Raw genomic sequence first — 19,484 nt, 5'->3', positions numbered from 1 at the left:
TTATATTTAAACTAATAAAGAATAATAACCACCGAATCTTTTTGTTCCCTTTATTTAATTATATTTAAACTAATCCAGAGTAGTTATATTTAAACTAGTCCAGAGTAATAACTACTGTATAGCACTTGGTTTTTTTTGACGTAACTCTTTTAGGCCAACTCTGAGTGTTTTGGTCAGCTAAGTTCCGTGCGATCCACGCAAAAAGATTATACATTGCTCAGTAAAAGTAAGTGAAATAATATTCAATAAATTTTTCGTAATTATAATTTAATTTAATCTTTAAAAAGTGAATCATAATTCCAAATCAATCCCAGTTCTAAACTTTGCATATGAGCACTGAGACTCTGGATGCCAATTTAGATTCTGTATTTCGGAACGTAATCTATATTTCATTGGGAGATACTTCTTCTGTTTTTAATTCCCAACTGGGCGCACTGGAATAAAATGGCTGTTTTGCATAGGCAACCTGAATACAATCATGAAGATAGTTTTATTTGTTCGGCCAATTTGTACTCAAGTTCAAGCCAATTTCAAGAGTTTATCTGTACAAGATCGCAGAAAATCGACTTGTAAAGATTCCATACTGGAAAAGGAATTCCAGATCCAAAGTTTGCATATTACAGACAAGCATATAGACTCTTGTACATATGTTCATCTCTTGCAGGATTGTATTCGCAGGAAAGCCTTTGCAGATGGGAAACTAATTCATGCCCACATGCACATGAACGAAAAGGGATCCATTTTGGCAGCAGATAGATATTTGCAGAACACACTAATCAATATGTATGTAGAATGCAGAAGTGTGAAGGATGCTCGCAGAGTTTTTGACCAAATGCCCGATCGCAATGTGGTTTCTTGGACCGCCATGATTGCTGGTTATGCGAAAGAGGGTATTCCTGAGGAGGCATTGAGTTTGTTTCGGCAAATGCAAGGAGAAGGGGTTGAACCCAATCAGTTTACATTTGCTAGTGTCCTTCCAGCGTGCGCAGACATGGCAGATCTGGAACAGGGGTTGGAGATTCATCAAAAAATGATAATGAGAGGTGGTTTTCAGTCAAACGTCATTGTAATGACTGCCCTAGTTGATATGTATGCGAAATGCGGGAGAGTTGATCTTGCACGCGAAGTGTTTGACAAAATACCTCAACGAAACTTGATTTCTTGGAATGCTATGCTTTCGGGACTTTTGCGGAATGGGTTTGTTGAAGAAGGAATGAATCTGTTTGAAGAAATGCCTCAAAGGAGTGTCGTGGCATGGACTGCAGTGATTGCAGGATTGGCGCAGAATGGGCATGGTATGGAAGCCCTGAGGCTTTTCCAGCAAATGCAGTTCGATGGAGTGAGGCCAGACTCCAAAACCTTGGCTGGTGTTCTTCCGGCGTGTGCTAATTTGGGAACTTTGGAACAGGGCAAAGAGATCCATGAAAGAATAATCCGAGATGGATTCCAGTCTGATGTCATTGCAGTGAATGCGTTGATAGACATGTATGCAAAATGTGGGAGCATACAGAAGGCACGTGAATTGTTTGATAAAATGACTAGTCCAGATGCAGTGTCATGGAATGCAATGATTGCGGGATATGCTATGCATGGCAGTGGCAAAGAAGCCCTCAAACTCTTCGAACAAATGAGAATTTCTGGTATAAAGCCGAACCATGTTTCTTTTGTTAGTGTTCTGTCTGCTTGCAGCCATGCTGGTCTAGTGGATGAAGGCTACAGACACTTCAATAGCATGGATGAATGTTATCATATTGCACCTTTAAGGGAACATTATTTATGCATGGTTGACATTCTTGGCCGTGCTGGGTACCTAGATGAAGCTCGAGACTTCGTCAACAAAATGCCAATACAGCCTGATCCTGTTGCATGGATTTGTTTGCTTGGAGCCTGTAAAACACATAACAACGTAGAGTTAGGGGAAAGTGTAGCGGAACACCTTTTTGAATTGGATCCACACAATGCTGCACCTTATGTGCTTCTCTCAAATATTTATGCCAGGGCTCGCAGGTGGTGTGACATTGAGAAGTTGCGGAAAATGATGAAAGACAGATGCATAAAAAAGACACCTGGATATAGCTGGATTGAGGTCAATAAACAGGTGCATGCTTTTCTTGTAGGAGACAGAACACACCCACAAACACAGGAAATCTATGAAGAGTTGGATAGGTTGTCTCATGAGATGAAGGTGCAAGGGTATGTTCCTGATACACAGTTTGTGTTGAATGATGTCAAGGATGAGGAGAAAGAACAAATTCTTTGCCACCATAGTGAGAAGTTAGCAATTGCATTTGGGTTAATAAACACATCCCCTGGAACAACTCTCCGAGTTGTCAAGAACCTTAGAGTTTGCGGTGATTGCCACTCTGCAACCAAGTACATTTCCAAGATTGTAGGACGAGAAATTGTTGTGAGGGATTCCACCCGATACCATCATTTCAAAGATGGACATTGTTCTTGTGGGGATTATTGGTAATACTAAGTGAAGCATGCTATAGACATGAGATTGCATTATAGCAAGCTGACGCAGGGTTGTCAATTTTGCATTGGTAGCAAGCGAGTATGACAAATCACCATCTAGTGCCACTAAATCCATGTATTACTCTATGGAGTGTTATGGACATAACTTGAAATCGGTTTTCTATTTTTTAAATCTGAACGAAACTGCTACAGAAACCTGGAATTTGGAAAGAAATGCGAGATCCAAAACTAATAGGGGCCTAACAACAGAGAAAACAACAACAGTGAATTCAGTACCAACAGCAGTAGTTTAGTAATAACAGTAGAAATTCCGGCAATATGAAGCAGTACAGTCGATAGCTGATTTTAGAGCTCTAACAACAGAAAAGTCCGTAAGTGTTTACTAGTAAAAGCACTTGAATTTAAGTTGCACGAAACGGGGAAACGGGTATGAATTTCTGAAACGGAAAGCGATACAAAACGCGACCTCCCCAAATTTTGGAAACGGGGAAACGCGAATATATATATATATATATTTATATATATATATATATATATTTATATATATATATATATGTGCAATCATAAAGCATAAATGATACATTATAATTTATTACACTTAAACATTAAGATTTAATTTACATCACATTTACTCATGAATGATCACATAATGAAAATAAAAATATCGGAATATCCAAAAGCAACGTTTATTATATATCCAAATCTCAAAATCAGCCTTTATTTATATTAATATATAAGGCTGCAAGTACAATAAAGACTATAAGGCTGCAAGAGAGAGATCCAAATCAGGATTTTCTGCATTCACATCCCATTTTTTAGAAGGACCACTGTTGTATTGGGAGTCTCCTCCTACATAGTCGAACGACCTTAGTGCTCTTGATTAAATACACGTTTCATACCCTAGTACCCTACATGATCTTGATTATTGGGAGTTTCCCCTGCATAGAGGGCTTGATTCTCTTGATTCAATACAAGTTCCATACCTTAGTACATGATAAAATCCAGTGGAAACATTGCAATCCTCCCAATCCTGAAATCTTGAAATCCTGAAAAACAAATAAGTCTGCTGGATTTTGAGTGAGATCTAAAATTCTACTTTCTCCATATGAAATCCAATGAGGGCGAAACCACTCTCAAACATCCCGAGTCATTTCATGGTAATGTTAAAAATTTAAGTAAAAGGATGAAAATGGAAAATAAAGGAGAATATCACTTTTACTTTAAGAATTTAACATTACCATGAACTGCATATGCCTCAAACTTCCTGATAAACTGCAATTCACTTTTATAACTTTAGACACACATCTAGAAATCACTAACATACCCTAAAAGTAAATTAAAAAACAAATTAAAAAAAAAAAAATTAAAAAAACACAAGTTAATGAGGAAACGTGGGTCCTACGGCCCTGAAACGCGTTTCCGGCCGTACTGGCCACGTTTCGTTTCGGGAAACGTGGCAGTACGGCTGGAAACGCGTTTCACGACCGTACCAAACGCGTTTCCGCGTTTCGTACCCGTTTCCGTACAAAACGAACCTCTATGCCACATTTCCTGCAACATAGACTTGAATACTCAAATCCCACTGTTCATAAAGACTGAAACTTCTTGAGATGGTATGGAATCTGGATACAAAGTCAGACCAAATCCAAAGGGCAGTATGGACGCTGGATGTTACTCATGGCCAAAATACTGTCTTACAGATTTTCTGTAATAGCAAACCTCCTGGCCAAAATGTTGTCTTATAGATTTTCTGTAATAACAAACCTCCTGAAAGGCAAGGTGACTCTTTGGGGCAAATATTAAGCACCATGCAAGAAGCTAATGATTGACTTACTGTTTTTTTATTCATGTCCATAGAATATCATATTATTCTTATCTGATGGACAAGATGAAAAAACAACTATGGTAAATATTATTTGCCACTTTTTAGTCATTTTCTGGGTAATTTGTTTAGTTGATTTTGCTTGAAATTTGCCCATGAATTGGGAAGTAGTTTTAAGTTGTTGAGTCTGTATAGTCTGAGTGCTCCATGGGATTTCCAAGATGTTGAATCCATTTTTACATTAAAAAATACAATTTAAATAATGAAATGTTATAATCTCACTAAAAATGATATCTCCAAATTTAAATGAAAAAAGCCAAAAATATATCACCTCGTTAAATTACACTACCTCTCAAAAAACGCTATTCTAATTCCTAGGTGCCTTTTTATAATGAAAGCTCCCACTTTTTATTTCATTACCTCTCTGCCATGAATAATTAAAATCCTTTTTATTAATGAAATCTCCCACTTTCTGCTTCATTACCTTTCTCATGTGGATAATTACTCTTTTTATTAACTAACACAAAGTACCGCTGATTGACATAATCAAACCCACCAACTGGCTTTTCCCCTTCATTCCCACCTTGTTGATGAGATTGATTGACATAATTACATTAACTGACTTTTTTGGTTAGCTCCCACACTGCTTTTCTTTTTTGATTAGCTTCCACACTGCTTTTCTTTTTGGGTGTTGTTTATTGAGGCAGCAAATTTTTTCGGATGGTAAAAAATGGTTGGAATTCGGTAATTTTTTTTCTTCAAAAAATTTGGAAGTAGGAGTGTTTGAATCTTGTTTTTGATGTGGAAATGGATTCAACACCATCAGAAACCCCTGGGGCACCCAAAATCTTGAAACTTGACAATTGTAACCTAAATTTACAAATTTTTCTACCAAATTTTATCAAAATTGTACCGAAATTTCTATAGTTTTCTGGACAAATTTAAAACCTCATTAGACTACGACTTTCTTTTATAATGAGTACCAATAAAGAGTGCTGAAGCCGATTTTCCTAAAGTATAAAACAATTGTAATGTTGTATGCAACACTTTTGGGCCTTTCCATGTAGGATAGGATAGATGCTCCCAGCTCCTTTGTATGTACTTGCTCGTGTTGTTCTTGGTGTTTGAATGCAGAAGTTGAGAGCTATATTCTGCTTTACATCATCTTTATTTTTTGTTTTGGAGTTTGACTTTTTAATAGCACAATGTGAAATATAGATTTTTGTTCTATATGATTTATCCAGCTCAATGTGAAATATAGCTTTTTGTTCTTCATGATTTAGGTGGCTCAATGTCAAATATAGCTGCATGTTCTTCAGGATTTAGGTGGCTCAATGTGAAATATACCTCTCGTTCTTCAGGATTTAGGCGGCTCATAGTTTACATGTTTCTCATGTTTTAGAATATTTTTTATCATTGCCCACCTTATTTAACTCATAAGCATTGCTCTAGTTTTGGTAATCAACTAGGTATCCACCTTTTAGGTGAAATATAGAGTTGATAAAAGCAATGGTAGTTTGTGCTATCACAAAACCTTTTATCTTAGTATAAAGCCTTCACGATGTGCAAAAACTAGTGGAGTATTAGCAATGTTGCCACTATCACCTAAGCAACAACTTCCCTTGTTTTAGTGAAGGATAAGTTCAACACAAGAGAGGCTTCCCTAATAGGTGTTAGGGTTCTTAGGACAAGACACAATCAAGTCAGGTTTCTTAAGTAGCTTTCCAATTTACTATAATTTAAAATACCAAACAACTTATGGATTAGATGGTTACGAGAAGTAAATTCCATATTTGGTTTCTTTTGCTTTAAAGTTTGTTGGATGCCTAATTCGTTAGGGTTATGGTACAGTTACTGAAAGTCCTATCCAATGGTCAAGATGTTGTATTTATATGTATATCATCTTTAGTGAAATTGAAATTCACACTTATTCTTTGATTCTAGTTGCACATTTCAACAGTGGTATTAGAGCGGGCTAGGCCTGGGCGCTTTCCAGAGCATGTCAGCTCTGCACATTTACCATTGCTTTACTCTGCATGGTTTACAGAAAGCCCCCTCCTTTCTAAGTGTCGTTGAGTGTTTCTCTTCGGCATTGGTCTACTTTCTAGAGTCACTATTACAACTCTGGTATTGATCCAGGTGGATATTGGTGGCCACTCGCCTATTCCACTTGGATCCCCAACATTGTTTCCTTTCAGTTTCCTAATTTCCAACACAGTTTCCTATTTTGGCAGTTTTCTATTTTTGACGATTGGGTTTTGAACTTCCGGAGCCATTTTGAGAGGCCCTAAACGACATTTTTGGGGAAATAGGCAAATTTATAGCTTGCGACAAAGATTTGCAGTCGAAAGTTGTTGTGGTCGGATAAAAATTTCTAATGAGTTATCGTGCGCATCAAACAAATGTCGTATGCCAACTTTACAACCCTTGGAAGTTTATGTTCCAACTAACCCCATCGAGGCCCACAAGCTTTTGGTGCCTTATCTCCTAGGGTTAGGTTATTTCTTGATGATAAAAAGGTCTAAAAGCCTAACTCAGTTCAGAAGGCATGTAGTTGACACATCTTTTCTCAGAGATAAGCTACCATCGCTTGAACTAGTTTGTTTCTCTTATGTATGTAAACAATTTTCAACACTTGTTATTTATTAATTGAAGTTTTGTTTCGCTGTATCTCTATGTTCTTGCCTAAATCTGTATTTCATTTTGTTCCTTCATAAATCCAGATTGGTAGTATCAGAGCAATCTACTCTTTCTCTGTTTTTTTGTGCATGTTTCCAACGAAGTCGGGGTATAAGGAGTTGATACTTGAACCCTTGCAAATTCAGCCTCTCTAACCCCGACGACTTCCCATGACAAAGAAAAGAAAGATGAAGGAGCAGAAGATCCTTTCAAAATGTTGCTCAAAGAGGCCCTCGAGCGACAAAAGAACAAGATGATGGATAATTTTCCCCAGATCCTTCGGCGGGTATCAACAGGAAAATCATCTTCATCTAACAGTCACTTTGGAGGTGCCGCTCCCTTTAAGGTACAAGTTAACTTTGACATTCCTATATTTGAAGGCCAGATAGACACAAATGCCTTAGATAGATGATTAAATTTGTTGGAAGGATATATTTCGATCCATAATTTTTCCAAAAGGGAAAAGATTACTTTTGCACCCCTCAAAGTTGCCCCCCATGTCAAGGACTAATGGGAAACTTACTATGAGCAGAGGAACGAAGAGAAACCCTCACTATTTTTCATCCTCACCCTCTTGGAATTCTTTTTGAGATGCTGTAAAGGACTAATATTACCCTGTTGGGAGTTGTGAAGATAAGTACATAATATGGACCACACTACGACAGGAAAAGGGCCAAGATGTACTAGAGTTCACAAATATTTCCATAGCGTACGCACGAAGTTGGGTATCCAGGATTTTGTGTGATATTTGGTACAAAAGTACCACGACTGTCTGCACAAATACATCCAGACAAAAACAGAGTTCCTGGACATCTCCTCGCTTGGTGCAACATATTGATATGCTGTCAAGATTGGAAAAAAATTTAAGCAGAAGAAGCGAGACTTTGGATCTGTGAATCTAAAGCATGAAAAATACACCTCCAATCAGCAGAACAAAGGACAAAGTCAAGGTGGAATGGCCCAAGACAACCCATCAAACTCACAAGCAAATAATAACACCACAAAGATGAAGAACAACACAAGAAAGTGGTGTAAGTTCCACAAGAACCCCACCCACAACATAAATGAGTGTCGCACCAAACAATCACTGGTGGTCGCGCTAAAAACTTCAAAGTTTGATGCATGTTTCGACTTTGAGCCAAAAATTGACAAGGGGAAGTAGATTATTGACACAGAACCCAGTGCTACCGTTGCTACCACTAAGGTCTAGATTGAGCCTAAAGATCCAAAGGAGGGGGAGCATCTCTTCCACTCATAGATGTGTGTGAAGGGTTCTCCATTGTAGTTCATTCTCGATAGTGGGAGCCAAAAGAAGCTCATCATAGCAAAGGTCGTTAAGCGGTTGGGCTTGCCGACCACACTATACCCGCAACCATACACCATTGAGTGGCTCCACCAAGGACAAGATCTCCGTGTCATCCAGTAGTGCCGCCTTACCTACAACATCAAGCCCTTTGCGGACGAGGTACTGTGTGATGTTGCTCCTCTTGAAGTTTTTGGTGTTTTATTAGGCCAACTATACTTGTGGAAGGGTCATGTTGTGTATGAGCCCAAACTTGGCATTGTGATTATTACTTTGGGCATAAAAATATACAGGATACTAGAGGTAGCCTTGCCTACCACCATTTATTTGATCTCTGCTAAGCAAAGCAGTAAGATCATCACTCATACCGAGAAATTTGTTTTCTTTCATATTTGCTCTCAAAGTAAAGGGAAGATCATGGCCACGTCCATGACCCCCATAAAGGGTTCCTCTGCGCAACAAAAGCAAGTTGATAAGGCTGTGGAAGAGTATAGGCACATCTTCTCTTCACTCATAGGGTACCCTTGCACTGTCTGGTCAAACATTCGATTGATCTGACTCCCAGAACTCCTCTACCCAATGGGCCAATATATTGTTGCTCTCTTATGGAAAACAAGGAAATCAAGCGGTAGATCAAGCTCCTACAAAAAGGGCACATTCGACCAAGTTCCTCACCTTGCGGGAGCCCAATTCTACTCGTACATAAGAAGGATGAGATTTGGGGACTCTCTAATGATTATCGAGCACTAAATAAAATCACAGTCAGAAACAAGGTTACTGATCCCACAGATTGATGACCTTCTTGACGAACTCAAGGGAGCCAAGTACTTTAGCAAGATTGATTTAAAGTCTGGCTATCATCAAGTTCCAATAAAACCCATAGATGTATGGAAAACCACCTTCAAATCTGAGGGCCTTTTTGAGTGGTTGCTCATGCCCTTCGGGTTGAAAAATTCCCTTGCAACTGTTATGAGGATGATGGATGACATCTTGCAGCCTTTCACCAACTCTTTCGTGGTTGTATATCTGGATGACATCCTCATCTTTAGCAGGAGTTGGGCAGAGCACTTGCAATATATTTGATAGGTCCTTCAAACCTTGCGACAATACCAACTATATGCTAACTTGAAGAAATGCTCCTTTGGCATGAACCAGGTCCAATATTTGGGCTACATCATTGATGAACAAGCCATGAATGTAGATTCGACTAAGATCCAAGTCATTTGGGATTGGCCAACTTCGATAAATCTAACAGAGCCTCGCAACTTTTTTGGCCTTGCTAATATTTTTTGAAGATTCATGTTGGGGTTCTCTCATATCACTTGTCCTTTGAATCAAGTTACCAAGGGCGAATCGAAAGTAATTTTTTTTTGGTCCAAGTCCCAATAGAGGGCATTCATTGAACTGAAACACTGTCTTTGCTTTGCGCCAATACTCACATTGCCAGACTTGAAACAACCATTTGAAATTGAAACAAATGCCTCCGACTATGCCATTGGTGTAGTTCTCACCTAACAAGGGCGTCTAGTGGTCTATCACATTGAGACACTCTTCGATATGATTTGGAAATACACCATCTACGATAAGATGTATTTCATTGTGTAGGCTTGTTGACAATGGAAACATTGCATTATGGAGAAGGAGACGATCATCCACACAAATCACTGGCCTCTTTAGTTTACACAGACACAAGGGAAGTTCTAAAACGGTCGTCATAAAAAATGGTCCACATATCTACAACAATTTCATTTAAATATTAAATACAAGAAGAGCAACACCAATAATGTTGCAGATGGCTTAATCGACCCTCAGTTGTGGCACTAATCATTGTTCTCAACTCTTATGGGCACGAGACTTTTGGATGACCACAACTATACAAAAATGATCCAAAATTCATCACCACACACTAAATGTTGATGGATGGCAAGCAAGTACCAGAATTCCACCTCCAAGACACACTATAATGCTCCCTGGGGCACCTTTGTGTTCCTTCAAGCGAACGTGCCAAGCTAATTTGGGAGACACACTATAGTCGGGTCGCAAAACATTTTGTTTTGGAGAAAACAATGGCAATACTACGAAAGTATTTTTATTCGCTCAAACTCCAACAGGATGTTGGAAGATATATTAGATCTTGCACTGTATGTGCCATCGCCAAACCAACCATTAAGAAGCAAGTCTTGTACACTCATTTGCATACTCCTAGCAAGCCGTGGGAGTCCATCTCCATGGATTATATGTTTGGTCTTCCTTCTACCAAGCATGGTAATGATTGTGTATTTGTGATTGTTAATAGATTTTCTAAGATGGCTATATTGGTTACTTGCAAGAAGAGTATAACAACAAAAGACACTGCCAAACTCTTTTTTGAACAAGTGTGGGTACATTTTGGGATCCCGCAGACCATTATATTAGTTTGGGACAACAAGTCCCTCAACACATTCTGGTCGAACCTCTACTCACTATTAGACACCAAGCTCACTAAGTCGACTATATTTTATCCCCACACTGATAGCCAAACAAAGGTCGTCAATAGGGTGATAGTTCACATACTACGCATGTACAACTCCAAGCATCCATGGACATGGGATGAGAGTCTTCCCTATATACAACACAACTATAATAGAGCTCTCCATAGGTCGACTCGACACAGCCCCTTTCAAGTGGGCTCGAGATTTCAAGCATTGGGCCGATTGATGTTGCCATGCCTCTTACAACTACATGGACCAAATTTGCACATGTACAGTTCGAAGTTGATAAAGCCACAAGGTTTATTGAACGCATCCAACACATCCGTTAGTAGGTTCATGACATCCTGGATAAAGCCAATGTCAAGTATAGACAACATCATGATCAACATTGGGTGCCACATAAAGTTTCAAGTGAGCGACAAGGTATGGTTGCACCTACAGAAGGAACGTGTTGCCGGAGCCCATCAAAAGTTTCAACCACTTCGATATGGGCCTTACACCATCACTAAGGCTGTGGTGACTACTTTTGAGCTAAATATCCCTCTATTCCTTGGCCTGCACCCCGTATTCAATGTGGACCGCCTTCGGCCATACTTTCCACCATTGTTGGACACATCAGACATTGTTGAGTAGCTGACACTAGCAGAGCTCAATCCAGATTGCATCGAACAGACCACAACTGATCGGATCATGGACACACAAGGTAAAAACTATAACACCCTCCTCCCACATCTACCCAAGTAACTAACCAAACGAGGTAAACATGTGATGAGAAGTTACTATGATATGATTCGACTCCCTTTGTGTCAGTTAAGGAAGTGGAACTGGCAAAACACATCACATAGACCTTCCACATCAACAACAAAACTCCCAAGAGCCATCCCAACCACTCAGGTAACCATCCCCTGAGACCAACCGAAGTTTTAGTGCATTAATTCCCTGGACACTCCCTTGATATGGACCGGGGTGCGTCTAAGAGGCTCCCAGAAGCTCCTGTGATTTCGGGTTTTGTGCCACTTTTTTTGGCTCAAAGCCCAGGTCACTGCCCATAACTCAATGACACCTTTAGAAATGAAATTTCACAGCGGAACAAAGATACATTTGCAAACCCTACTAGCCATGGTAGACATTTCGTCAAACATCTCACCAACATGAAAGCTACAAGTCTTAACAACAAAGCTGAGCATAGGAGTCTCATACTTATCTGATAATTGCTAAGAAGCATTGATGCCTCAACACATTAGCTGCAATTTCATCTATTAGGCCATAGATACATTGTTCATTCATTTACAAGTAAAAACATGATGAGAGCCATACATAGCCACTGTCATAATACATGTTCATAACCAACATAATAACAACATAAATACCAAGGAAACAACAATCATATAATCCATATACAAACCAATATAATACTCATGAATTAACAAGGAGAAATAACTTAATATTAATGATGCGAAGGCTGACTTCCACGAACCACCTGACCATAAACATGGCTGAGCCAAATCTCTCTTCAGCCAGTCACCCTTGTGCCATATTCCAAGCATGAATGTGGACAATCCCTCAATAAACCAAACCAGGGCTTCCAGAGTCCAAACCACCTCAACCCGTCAATCAGTGATTCCATCTCATGGTCGAACATCACAAACTATCACCAGATTGGTCTCTATCAAAGCTGTCCAAGGCTCCAGAGCGTTTGTTCCAACCAAGGCTTCTAGGACTAGTAACTCAACCCACAGTTGCCGTCGGGCTTCTCGGGCGTTTGTCCAACCATGGCTTCTAGGACTAGTAATTCAATCCACTAAGGGCTTCCAGAGATTTTGTCCAACCAAGGCTTCCAGGGCTAGTAACTCAACCCAAGCTGTTACAACGCTTCCATAATGTTTTTCCAACCAAAGCTTGTAGAAACTAGTAACTCAACCCAAGCTAAAGGAAACATGAGAACCAACTAGAAAAACAAAGAAATGAATCCACGACACCATGGTTATCCCATAAATGGTAAGGCTAGGCAAATCCATTGTTAATCCAGGAAATCCTCAGTGTCGATGACAGATCATGACCAATAAACCACATACATATGTCATGCATGCTAAAACTAGTGAGGAAAACATACATGCAATTCGGTACTTGCAAGCAAAACCCGTTGTAGCTATTGATCTTGATGTCCTCTTGCGCTTTCCTGCTCTTCCTTTGCCTTCTTGTTCCAAGCATCCAAGTATGCCACACTCTTCAAGAGTGCTCCAAGAAAACTCTAAGTGTCCAAGAGTATGAAAGAGAGAGAATAGAATAAGAGCTCCAAAAATGAACTAACAAAATGTTACACTGACCAAGCTCGAGCAAAAGCTTGCCAACTGATACTTAGAAGCCTTTTTATCAATGAGGTCTCTATTTTCTTCAAATTCCATTATTTCCCTTCATTTTCCTCCTCACATGCAACTTGCAACCTTTCACCTTCATTTTCTCCTAATTTCCATTATTTTCATAAATAAATGTCCCAAAAATGTCATTTTGCCTTTCCAAAGCCTTTGCCATTGCCATTTCCTTTAGCCATAATAATCGAAATGAACACCCACTAGGATGTTTTACCCACCATTCAACTTGGAATATGTGTCCCAAGACTGTGGTCTTATATATATTTTACATGAATTTTTAACCAGGGTTGTTACAGAACCCTCCCCCTTGGGGGAACACTGTCCTCGGTGTTCAATGACACCTATAACCAACAAGACTGATGAAAACAAAACATACTTCCCATGGAGCTTTACAGCACAACTCGTCGCAGTATTTACAATGACCACCGCTGAAATATGACAAACATACCGTTCACTGGAGCTTTATAACATAGCTAAGTACGATATTTACAATAATAACCACATATACACATATACACATATACAAATTTGCTTCACCCAACAATTAATCATACTTTCTATGGAGCTCTATAAATCTAGCTCGATACAATATTTACAATAATACACACATATACACATATGCACATTTGCTCAACCAACAAATAAAAAGATACGATGTCTGCATCCTCAACAAGGGAATCCAGAAGCTCACACCTCCACCCTCAAAGTAATACCGGGATTCGCCTCCTTCCTAGGAAGTCCAGAATCCACTGCTAAAGTCAAATCTGCATCCAATGTCCAGCGCTATAATCCTGCGCCACTTGTCCTCTCAGTGAACAATTACTGGCTCATTGTTCCATGGCACACTCCCAATGTGCATTTGATTCCATCTGACAATGTTAATGACCAAAACAAACATATCCCTGACCTTCCCTTCTCTGCTACACAGTCCCTCGAGCAATCTGATCACCCTCTTCTGTGCAGTCACACACCTTTGAAGTTCCGCTGGCACCCCCATCCCGGGCAGTCCATCCCTCGGCAAGTTTTCTTGCATCGAAAGGTCCAGAAACCAAGGCATATCCCTTCCTCAAACCATCATACCGGTCATAACATGCTCATGGCAATCGATGGACACTATTGGGTACCAGTGTCCCACAATGGCCTTGCTCTTGAATGCTTTACCAACATACTGCGACTTGTTCCAATTCCTTTTGTTGTTGCTGCTAATGCTTGCCGTTAGTTTCGACCACCCAACTAGACATTTCATGTTTTCTGTACCAAGCACATAATTTCCATTACATTCAAAATAAATTGAAATAACTTCAAATCATACCTCATTAGTGACCCATTAACAAGGTACACTTGCAATTCTATTCACTTCCTGTCACAGCAAATCAAACTAACATCTTTGACCAAATCATCATGTATAAACATATCACATCAGGTTAGCTCAAAACACAACCATCATAAATCAAAATCACAAATCACTTGTAACCATCATAAACCAGAATCATAGTTCATATGTAATCATCATAGACTAGAATCATACATGTATTCTCCTCAATCATGTGCATATACACATAGTGTGCATCACACACACACAACCATACACGACATACAACACCATGCAATACATGCACCTACACCTGACATACAACACATACACCTAGTGTACAACACAACACAATACATATGTCTACATTCGATATACACCACCACATAATAAATACACTTACACCCGATGTACAACAAAATACATATACATACACAAAGTACAACACAATGAATACACGTCAAGATACCACGACTACACAATGCACATACATAGTACCGGAACCGCATGCCCACAACATATGTATGAAATGTGCACAATACCACATGTACACCAGTACATATGTACAACATGTACACAACACCACCTGCACAACGTGTGCACAACATTACATGTACAAGACACCACCTACACAATGCCACATGTACACAACACCACCTGTACAATGTATACACAATACCATTTTACACAATACAACATGCACGACATGTACATGACACCACATGCACGACATATACACAACATCATATACACACAACACCACATGTACAATCACACACACAACACCATATGTACATAGCACTACATACAGAACATGCACACAACACCATATGTGCATAACACTGCATATACAATATGCACATAGCACCATATGTACACAACACCACATATCCAACATGCACACAACATCGTATATCCATCATGCGCATAGTACAATATGTGCACAACATCGCATATCCAACATGTACATAGCACCATCTATACCCAACATTGCATATGCAATATTCACACAACACTATCTGTACCACTCTGTACATAACATTGCATAGACAACAAGTACACACATTATATATACACAACACCGAATACACACAATATCACAGATGCAACATGTACAACATATATAACATATGCACAACAGTAGTACCACATCCAAAACCGCACTGTCTCTACCAAGCAACCTTGCTTCCAATGTTTTATCCATGCTTGTCCCAACGTGCTGCATACCACACTGCTTTCATTTCATTGATGTATCCCTCGGTATAGTCTGTCCATAACATAGACATAATATAGTCACATAATATCAACTCATAACCACATGATACTGACATCGTAGATTTGTCAGGGCTACTCTCTGACTTGATTTCTCATATATCAGGAACCTCTTTATGCCATTCACCTACATAAAAAATCATTCCTCCAAAAGAATGATCTCTGGTGACTCTGTTAGACAACGACATACATATATACATTTATACGTCTAAACATCAACATAAAACAATCATGTATGCATATAAACATTAGCATAAAGCAATTATGATCACAACATAATTACTAGATCTCAAGGGCAAGGTTAAGAGAACTTCCTTGATTCATGCATAACATTGAAAACCACAGTTCCCAACATAGCCAAAACCTCTGAAACTTCAAATCCATTTACTTTACCATTTCTATTACCTTTCTCATGATTGTTCTACCACCATCTATTTACACTAATGGACCCAACCAACTTAGCCAACTGTCACACTCTTACCTTTCGCTGCCCTTACACATGCACCAACTTAATCTGAGTCCTTCATTATCTGTTGGGTACCACACCACTCTCCCTGAACTCCATTAACTTTTCTTTTTCCCAAACCAATTCCCAAGACTCAAAACATAAAAGGCAAGACAAGAAACAAACTAGAAGAAAACCATGAAAATCAATAACAATACGACACTGCAAACAAAGTGGCAAGGCCTTGTACCAGACATAAACAAAACCACAAATCAAACTCAACAAATTACAAAAAACCAAAAAAACAAGACTGGAAAGAAACACCATGACTCCATCCCCATGGGCTTTCAATGCCTCCAAGTGAAAGCTCAACTCGAGCCTTCTTTAGGATTTCATGGCAATCTCTTTTGCCATGCAATCCCCTATATCATACTTCCATCAACACATAACTGTCAGTGCATAAGTAAACATAACAACATACTAGTTACCTTACCTTGTCATACTAATGCCAAACATGTTACTTTGCAACTACTCACACATGTCAACCACATGTTCCAAATATCAAGACATCATATCTATCAATTTGAAATCAACTTTTACCAAGACTAACAATCATGTCATAATCCATAGTCAACTCATAGTCATTAAACATAATGTTACAACTGTCACCTACTTACACTCAAGTACATGTCAACTATCTCAACATATATGTGTTAGTACAACCATCTTAAAACAATATCATTTTTTCATGCAATCTTACAGACACATACTCATATCATGCAATTGATCAAACATTCAAACAAACTATTAATGTACCATGTTAGATAAATTAACTAGATGACATAATAGAAACCAAACACTCAAACACCAAATAAACGACATAATCAAACAATTAAGCACCAAATATACGACATAAGCGAACTCATACCTTAATGTATCTCAGAGAAGACTATCTTGTCTACACAATCAAGTTAGATTAGCACGATATAACTTCAAAACATATCAACCCAACCATAAATAAAGTCATTGTTACACAGTAATTTGTCACTGCCTTCATCCCAGTGTTCCTACTGTGTCATGAGTCCAAATCATTCATGCTCATGCTCTTGATGTTGCCAAATGACCCACTTTGCCAAAGTTTCTGCATCATCGCAACTGTTGTCAAAATAAACGCGCTGATGAGCGCTCCAAAACAGACCGAACGCGCTGCCATCGCGAAAGTACACATGATTCCCGCGATGGTCGAATTTCATGAGACAGCGCGACTGTTGCTTATATTTGATCGCGATGACATGACCTTCTCCGTTATGACGTAGCGATGTCAATGCTCCAGTACAGTTATGTACCTGCGATGATCCAGTCTGGGCAAGTTTGTTCTAACAGCCGGCCTTCCAGATAACTCTAGACCTGGTTGTTGGCCTTGTATATGTCACCCTCCCTTCTCTGGCATGTCTGTTTTGTCATTTGAGCCACCTTCCTTGGAGATAAGCTCATCTTCCCACCATTCATGGAGACTCCTTCTCCTATTTAAGCCTCCACCATTGCTATGAGCTGCTAGTTTTGGAATTCATAGTGTTTGGAGTGTTGCTGATAGTGTTGTGAGCTTGATAGGTAGCTGGTGTGACAAGTGTGGGATTGTTAGAGAGCTTAAGGAAGGTTGTGAAGTATTTTGATCTTGTGTAAACTTGTGAGTGAGAGAGTTTTGTCTTGGGAGATCTATCCTCAAGGGTGAATGCTTGAGGAACTTGCTGGCTGGACCCTCTTGAGAAGGATTTGACGTCAAAACTATGGTTGTATTCTTCTTTGTTTATCAATAATAGACGACTATCATTATGGTTCCACTCTTATTATCTTTATGATGGTGATTGAGTTATATCCTTTCCGACTGATATATAGTTGCATCTATTGGATTTTATGCTTGTGTTTGTATCGTTCTTTGCATGTGCAGGTGTCCGTTCACGAGGATCGTGGGGATTGTGACCAGCCGGAGCAAAGGAACGGAGCGACGACTCTTCTACAAGTACTAGCGTTGGGATCCAGGTAGGCCCTCATCATCGGTCTTTAATTTGCAATTAGGAACCTGCGTGTTAGCGTTGTTTGATTGTTGCTAGACCCTATTTGGGCTAGTAGGGATTGCCTCTGTCCGCAGAGGGGATTTACCTCCACAACAATTTGGCGACTCCACTGGGGACCTTTACCTTGTTGTTTGATTTGTAAACTTTAGACGGAGCCTGAAGCACGACCAGATAGCCTTCGAAACGCTATTGCTCTGCATTAGCGAAGTAGATCAACGTCACTTCAGTCAATCTTCGGTTTGGTTTACGAACTGAACAACTTGGAGCTGGCCTTTGTCCCTTTTTGTTCATTTTTTCCTTGAGTTTGTTTTTGGTCTCTTTTCAAAATTTGGGGATTAGTTCTCTGTTTCTTGGTTTCCTGGTTCGGTCTGGGAGATGCCTTGTTTGTTTAAAGATTGGCTGTCTTGGTTTGGGAGCTTTTGGCTTGATTGTGGCTGTTTTTGAACATCATCGCGGTTTATAATTAAACAGTCGCGCTGTCATCGCGTTCCCCTTTCCGTGATCTCCTGTTCATCGCGTTAATACACCTAACAGTCGCGACGGTTCTGTAAATCAGACCATCGCAGGTAAGGTGTGTACTTCCGCGCTGACATCGCATTGTTGCTATGTGTAGTTTTTTATCAACACATTGTTGTTGTGTATCACCTGCGCTGATTCCTGTAGAATTGAATTTCTTCAATTCTGCCTCCTGAACCTGTTGGTCTTGCTATCCCCTGCTGTTCTCACTTGGTTAGTGACTTGTTTTTCACCGTCTGGAGGTTGAAACACTCTCTTGTGAGTTTTTTTGAGCGAATCTTGCCTTTTTGCTTTGTGACCTAATTTTATTATTCCAAGTTTGTTGGATCAGCTTTACTTGGTTACTCGTTTGAAAAGGTTTGTTTACTGCTTGCTATTGGTTTGATTGAGCTTTCCTCTTTGCTTGCTTTTTCTTGGTTGTTTAAGTGATCATTGTTGAACCAATCTTGACATTGTTTCGATTTCTTTTCACTACCCGGACACAAATCACAGTTGTTTGGGGTCAACCGGTTTTTCACATTTGTTTGTTATCGTTTCTCAAAGTTTGTTTAATGCACTTTGCCATCAACAAAAAGGAAAATCTCTTTGCTTTGTATTAGTTAATGAGAATTAGAAGCTTTTCATTTTGATCAGTGATTAGTGATCTCAAAGAAAAGTTTGTGAATTTCCATTAGCTGCATTAGGGAAGTTATTTGTTGTTTTGTGATCATTTCGTTTGCGTGAAAGCCCTCACACCCTC

General features: G+C 39.4%; 1 pseudogene; it reads left to right on the top strand.

The window, feature by feature from the left end:
- Positions 1-327: 327 nt before the first annotated feature.
- On the top strand, positions 328-2,838 carry LOC149227659 (pentatricopeptide repeat-containing protein At4g14050, mitochondrial pseudogene; annotated as a pseudogene).
- Positions 2,839-19,484: the final 16,646 nt, after the last annotated feature.

The sequence above is a fragment of the Pinus tabuliformis genome, chromosome J (assembly GCF_031772625.1).
Source record: "Pinus tabuliformis cultivar Carrire ecotype Pingquan chromosome J, CPIR1, whole genome shotgun sequence".
In the NCBI taxonomy this organism is placed as follows: Eukaryota; Viridiplantae; Streptophyta; class Pinopsida; order Pinales; family Pinaceae; genus Pinus; species Pinus tabuliformis.
This window is presented reverse-complemented; position numbering and strand designations above follow the sequence as displayed.